We start from the raw sequence: 6,862 nt of genomic DNA, 5'->3' as shown, positions 1-6,862 counted from the left end.
ATATACTGGGGCATTAGGACCCACACAGACTGTAGGTTGAGCGCCGCCTGCTGGTGTCATTAACACCATTTCCGGCAGCAACCTAGCTTTCCCATGTGGTCTCCCATCCAGGTACTGACCAGGCGCAGCCCTGCTTAGCTTCAGTAGGCGACCATGTGAGAGTTGCAGAGAGCTAGCTGCCAGCTATTACAAACTGTCCCATACTGTGCAGTGGAAAAGCAGCTAAAGATAATACTTCACAAACCATCTACATAACTGAATGCATTTTTAAGCACAGATTGTTAGACAACAGTTTTCTATGTTACTGTTAGACAAATGATAATTGTGCGAGACCATGATCACTTAGGTCGGGGTGAGGGAATAAAATCGTTCATTTTTAACTAATCACTCATGGTTCCCCAATGCAGCAGGTCTGTGCCAAAGGCAGAACCCAATAAACTAGCAGGCAGTGTAGATTTATAAATGATTAATTAAGCAACGTCTCAGGGGAGCTGCAGATGCTATATGCAAAAATATTAATTAGTTGAAATGAGAATTAAACTAACAGGAAAACATGCTGCCAAGGCTGAAGAGTGTGAGGGTGGGGTGAAGTGGTGGCAAGGCAACTCTTCAAAATCTGGGATGTCAGTGGATAGAAAAAGAGGGATGGAGAGAGTTTCTATTAGTGATAGTAAGACACTGGGAGAGAAAGAAAGGTGATAAAGCAGGTTGGGAGAGCAGACAAGAGTTTGAGAATTGAGGACAGGGGCTAGAAGATAAAAAGGAGCTGGACAGATCGTGGGAGGTTCGGAGAGAGAAAAGAGAAATATTAAGAAATGGAGGGTGGGGGGTCTGAGGAGAACGAGCAATACAAAAGGTGGTTTGTAAGACTTTTCCCTCTTGACGCATAATATTTCGTTTCTGTCTGCTCAGCCAGTGCCTCTGAGCCTCCATACTTTCATCCGCCTGCTCTTTGCACGAATGTCAAGATGCTGAGTGGAATTCTTTATAGATTAAATGAGACGAGAGCAGAGCCAACTTAATCCAGCCAATTACCGCTCAGTGTAGCCCACTGATTCTGCATTAAAACTACATACTTCATCAGCGGAATAATTATATCTCAACCACACCTGCTATTTTCTTTGCTTACTGTTATGAATTTGTATGTATATACTGTAACATTTTAGATTCAGTTGGAACTTTTTTAAAAAAATGTACTCTACAGTATAGATGCCACAATAGCCATACTTTGTTTACTTTGCGTATAAACATGACGTAAACATGTAATTATGAGTGAAGCCTGAAATATTAAAATCATGTTCAAAACTCTACATAAACAGAATATTAATAGGGGTACACAATATGTTAGCATCAGAAATTATTTGTATATTTACTTTTTGACATAAACACTTGCAAAACAACAACAACAACAACAAAACTAAATAATTCACTTCTTAAATACTTAAATATTCATTCATTCATTTTCTTTTCGGCTTAATCTCTTTATTAATCTGGGGTCGCCACAGCGGAATGAACTGGCAAATTATCCAGCATATGTTTTACGCAGCGGATGCCCTTCCAGCTGCAACCCATCTCTGGGAAACATTCATTCACACTCATACACTACGGACAATTTAGCCTACCCAATTCACCTATAGCACATGTGATTGGACTGTGGGGGAAACCGGAGCACCCAGAGGAAACCCACGCGTATGTATATGTATATATACATACATGCACACAAATTTCTAATTAGACATTTGCTCTTCAGTGTTTGGACTCTCAGTAATGATTTCAAACCACACTGAACTGATCTAAACTGAACTGAACTTAAACATTAAAAACTGAACTACCCTAATCCAGTTACTATGACCATTTATGTGAAGCTGCTTTGACACAATCTACATTGTAAAAGCGCTATACAAATAAAGCTGAATTGAATTGAATTAAATTTAATTGAATTGAATTGAATTGAATTGAATTGAATTGAATTGAACAATTGCATGGCACCATTGAAATGCATTTAGGCTTGTAGACATGATCAAGACAATCTGCTGCAGTTTAAAACAAGCATCAGAACAGGAAATAAAGGTGATTTAAATGACTTTGAACATGGCATGTTTTTTGGTGCCAGACAGGCTGGTCTGAGTATTTCAGAAACTGCTGATCTACTGAGATTTTCACACACAATCATCTCTAGAGTTTACAGGTATTGGTCTAAAAAGAGAAAATATCCAGTGAATGACAGTTCTGTGGGCACAAATGCCTTGCTGATGCCAGAGGTTAGAGGAAAATGGAGAAACTGCTCGAGCTACTAGAAAGGCAACAGTATCTCAAATAACCACTCGTTACAACCGAGGTGTGCTGAAGAGCATCTCTGAATGCACAAAACGCCCAACCATGAAGCAGATGGGCTACAGCAGCAGAAGACTAAACTGGGTGCCACTCCTGTCAGCTAGGAACAAGAAAACTGAGGCTACTATTTGCACAGGCTGACCAAAATTGGACAATAGAAGATTGGAAAAACGTTTTCTGGTCTGATGAGTCTCGATTTCTGCTGTGACATTCGGATGGTAGGGTCGAAATTTGGCATCAACAACATGAAAGCATGAATCCATCCTGCCTTGTATGAATGGTTCAGGCTGGTGGTGGTGATGTAATGGTGTGGGGATATTTTCTTTGCACACTTTGGGCCCATTAGTACCAAGTTAGCAATAGCCGCGTTTCCATTATTGCGCCTAAAGAGAGCGAGCCAGGGCAAGCCAAGGCCAGACGCGTTTCCACTGTCACTTCCGGGGCCTGATCAGGCCAAAGCAGGGCTTTCTTGGGGTCAGCGGCCAGCCTTTTTTGGCCCGCCGAATTCCTTTTGCCAAAGAGGGCCAGCTGGGGCTTCGGGGCGGAGTAAAAGGAGAGGCAGACACTAGTTTTCCGATCGCATACTAGTACATGCGACAAACAAATAAACAAATAAATAAATAGGAGAACGAAAAAATCTAACCCTATAGGCTGGGGTCTTTTTGCATATGATTGCCCTTACGTTTCCCTATAAAATGTAAGGCTGTTGCATAAAATAATAAAGTTTTAATTGTGAAAAAGTGACTTTTCTTTGTTGCGTCCTTCTTGACGTTTCAATTACACATAATAATATTTACACCATTTTAAAGACACAGCAGACAGTAAAGGTTTTAGAGAGTTTTTGTCAAGTTTAAAACTTGTGCGCGTTTAGATGCCTGTATGTGTGTGTAAGATTGAGCAAAAAAATACTCCCTTCACAGCTCTGTTGATGCTACTGTATGAGCGGCTTTCTTCTTTTCTTTTTTTATTTTGGAGATAATACACAATATGAATACAACAAAAAGACATAAAACTTTACAAATTATGTGTTTACTTTGTAGACTCAAAACAATAGTGTCATATCTTGATAAAATAGCCTAAGCTGTATTGAAATTAATTAAGGAATTACAAATATCAGATATGACAAATAAACCAATATAAAACAAACAAAAGCTAGCTAAACAATTTAGGTATACCATACATAAATCAAACCGTTTTAAAGCCATATTAAACTTTCATCTCTGAAAAAAAAAAGATTTTAAATATTTTCTAAAAACAATAAACAACAGAGAAGTATTGAAATAATATTTATAAATTATTTGGATACGATAATATTGATCAAAGTGTGCAAACATAGCATTTTTTTGAGTGAAAGCAGAAACTAGGCTACCTTTTTTTCTGTCACCCAGTCCTGCACAGCGCCTCTTTACAAATGCATCGGGGAAAACTGCAAATGCAAAATGTGTTCTATATCCTCAAACAAGTGTTTATGGTTTTATATGACGAAGTAAAATTTAAAAATGAAATTTTAAATACACGAAGAGCTTTATTATGGAAAAGCTGCTGAGCGCAACAAAATTGACCTAGGCTATATTGTATTACTTGCTCTTATGTGCTGAAATTTTTAGCACTTTCCTTTACTTAAGGGCATTTGGGCTGAATGTTTGACAGCATCTATCTAAATGAGGATGTTATAAAATAGATTTTCTACCGAGTTATTAATGGAGAATTTCTGTGGTTTTATATTATGAATCGGTGTGTTCACTGCGCTGGGTCATCCGTCCATTAGTGGCGAGACCACTCGATGTTCGATGCCAACAGTTAGTCGATGAGTTAATGAATATGATGTTGGAGTACACACAGGCATGACATATAATGTAATGCTGTACAGTAACGTGTCATTTGTTTGTTTCGGGAGTCTTTATTTTAATGCTCTCGTGATGATGCGATGGTGTGCTTTTTCTGCCAGATTCCTATTGAAGTGGGCGGGTTGTGTGACGTTTAATTCGGGGGACGTTCTGGGGGTGGGGTTTGTGTGACGCGCTGTGAGCTACAAGCCCAACAGTGGAAACGCGACATGATTTCGGCCTCACTGCTCAACCTCCCGGGCGATTGGCCCGGCCCGGCCCGGCCCAGCCCAGCCTGATAAATGCCCTGGCTCACAATGGCCTGACAGTGGAAATGCGGCTATTGTATCAATGCCACAGCCTACCTGAATATTGTTGCTGACCATGTCCATCCCTTTTTGACCACAGTGTACCCATTTTTTGATGGCTACTTTCAGCAGGATAACGCTAAAGCACAAATCATCTCAGACTGGTTTCTTGAACATGACAATGAGTTCACTGTACTCAAATGGCCCTCACAGTCACCAGATCTCAATCCAATAGAGCACCTTTGGGATGTGATGAAATGGGAGATTTGCATCATGGATGTGCAGCCGACAAATCTGCAGCAACCAAGGTAGTTCTGGAAGCAAAAGGGGGTCCAACCCGGTACAAGATGAATAAATCTTTAAACATGTATTTCCTATGTCAAAATTACCCAATGCCCAAAAACATTGATAGCACATCAATTCATGCTGACATACAGTTCGCAAGAGGGGAACTTAACTATTTAAGAAATCTTACAATGGGTGGCATGGTGGCTTAATGGTTTGCACTGTCGCCTCACAGACAGAGGGTGACTGGTTCCCGGCTAGGGTCAGTTGGTGTTTCTGTTTGAAGTTGGCATGTAATTCCTGTGTTTGCATGGGTTTTCTCCGGTTCCTCCGGTTTCCCTTACAGTCCAAATACATACGGTATAGGTGAAATAAATAAACTAAATTGGCCATAATTTATAAGTGTGTGTGTCCCAGTAATGGGTTGTGGCTAAAAGGGCATCCATGAAATATATACCGGAATAGTTGGTGGTTCATTCCGCTGTGGTGACCCCTTTTAAATAAAGGGACCAAGCTGAAAGAAAATGAAATGAATGAAATGAAATCTTACAGTAAGAAAAAGTTAAATGAAGAGATCACTCTGACCACAAATGTTATCTCAATTGCTCAGAATTCAGGGTGAAAATGCAATAAAATAACAACCACCAGCTCAACGCTGGGCAACAAGCATGAAACACAATTACAGAAATATGAATTCATTTAAAAGGTCACGCATCCTTTAGATAGCCCTTCTGATGTGAGCCAACACTCGCTGGAAGTGTATTAATGGTAATGCCAACTCAAATATTATTTCAGTCAGGAAAGAATTGGACCAGGCTTGCAGAAACAGAGTGAGGAAGCAGCTTTACGAGCGGGGAGGTTATTTATGTAACTTGTTGTTCTTTTTGAGCTCTCGAAAGTTTTTCGGCACGCATGACGCACACGTAATATTACAGCAGACAAATGAAGGCTGGAAATCACCAAAATGTCAGTCTCGACCTTTCCGCCCCAGTTATCTGTCTGCCATGGCAAGCTTTGAACCGGCCTGTTCTACATGCACTTTCTCCCACGATTGATTAGCCACAAGAAATGAATCATAAGCGTGCGCTAGATGAAAAGAATTGGAAGATGAAAAATTAGACCTAGACTGAAGCTAAAAAGGAAAGGAGACCTGCCAACGTTTCTTTAATTGACTCACTGGAGGGCCGAGACTCCAGCGGCAGCGAGGTGTTTCAGAAGTCTGTGTTCTTCGCAACTGCTGCCGAGGACAGAATGTGTGTTTTTAGATATCGAAAATAAATATTTCATTTAACTGTCAGTTCTGCGGGGCGAGCGCCGGCGTCTTTCATGTCATGGCAGTTTAGAGGGGGCCCTGTCGACGTGTGGAGGGCCACTGCTAGTCAGCTGAATAGGAAAGTGAGGGCTGCTTTCATCGGAAAGGGCCGCGCGGGATCATGCTTCGCTTGACAACAATTAGTGCAGTAAGTTTCAGTCGTGATAGGCAGTTCAGAGAGGAGATTTCGGACAAACCCCTGTCAGAGCGAGCCTGGTGTCTGCACACATTCTGAACTCATCAAGACACTAACGACTACATGACCTCAGACATGACGTTTTACAAAGGGGCTTGAAATTAGCGGCTGGAAAAGACTGGCGTGGAGAGACACCATGAGAGAATGATTAATATACTCTATGAATTGAGGCTAAGTAACTGAGAAAAAAGTCACTATGGTAACAGATGATTCTACCAACTGTTCACATTCTGTCATCAATTACTCACTCTTGTGTTGTTTCTAAATGTATCCTTTTTTCCTTCTGCAGTGTGTACTTTTTTGTAGGATATACTGTTTTTAAACTAATGAAAGTGAATCAGGGACTGGTGGGAAGCATCATAAAAAGATCATAAAAGTGATCTACATGACTCATTACAAACCTCCTGCTGATTGTGGTCAAACTGGTTGCAAGTTTGGAAACATCAGGATTTGTAATGTTTTTGAAAGAAGCCTCTTTTGCTCACAAATGCAGCAGTAATTTGATTAAAAATGTGATACAGTTTGTAATATTGATTTAAATTGTATGTTGTTTGATTGTAGGCTTTATATAAATATTATCATATAATTTTTTTCAGTCTCA

Source organism: Danio rerio, chromosome 7 (assembly GCF_049306965.1).
Source record: "Danio rerio strain Tuebingen ecotype United States chromosome 7, GRCz12tu, whole genome shotgun sequence".
Taxonomy (NCBI): domain Eukaryota; kingdom Metazoa; phylum Chordata; class Actinopteri; order Cypriniformes; family Danionidae; genus Danio; species Danio rerio.
Note: the sequence above shows the minus strand (reverse complement) of the source record.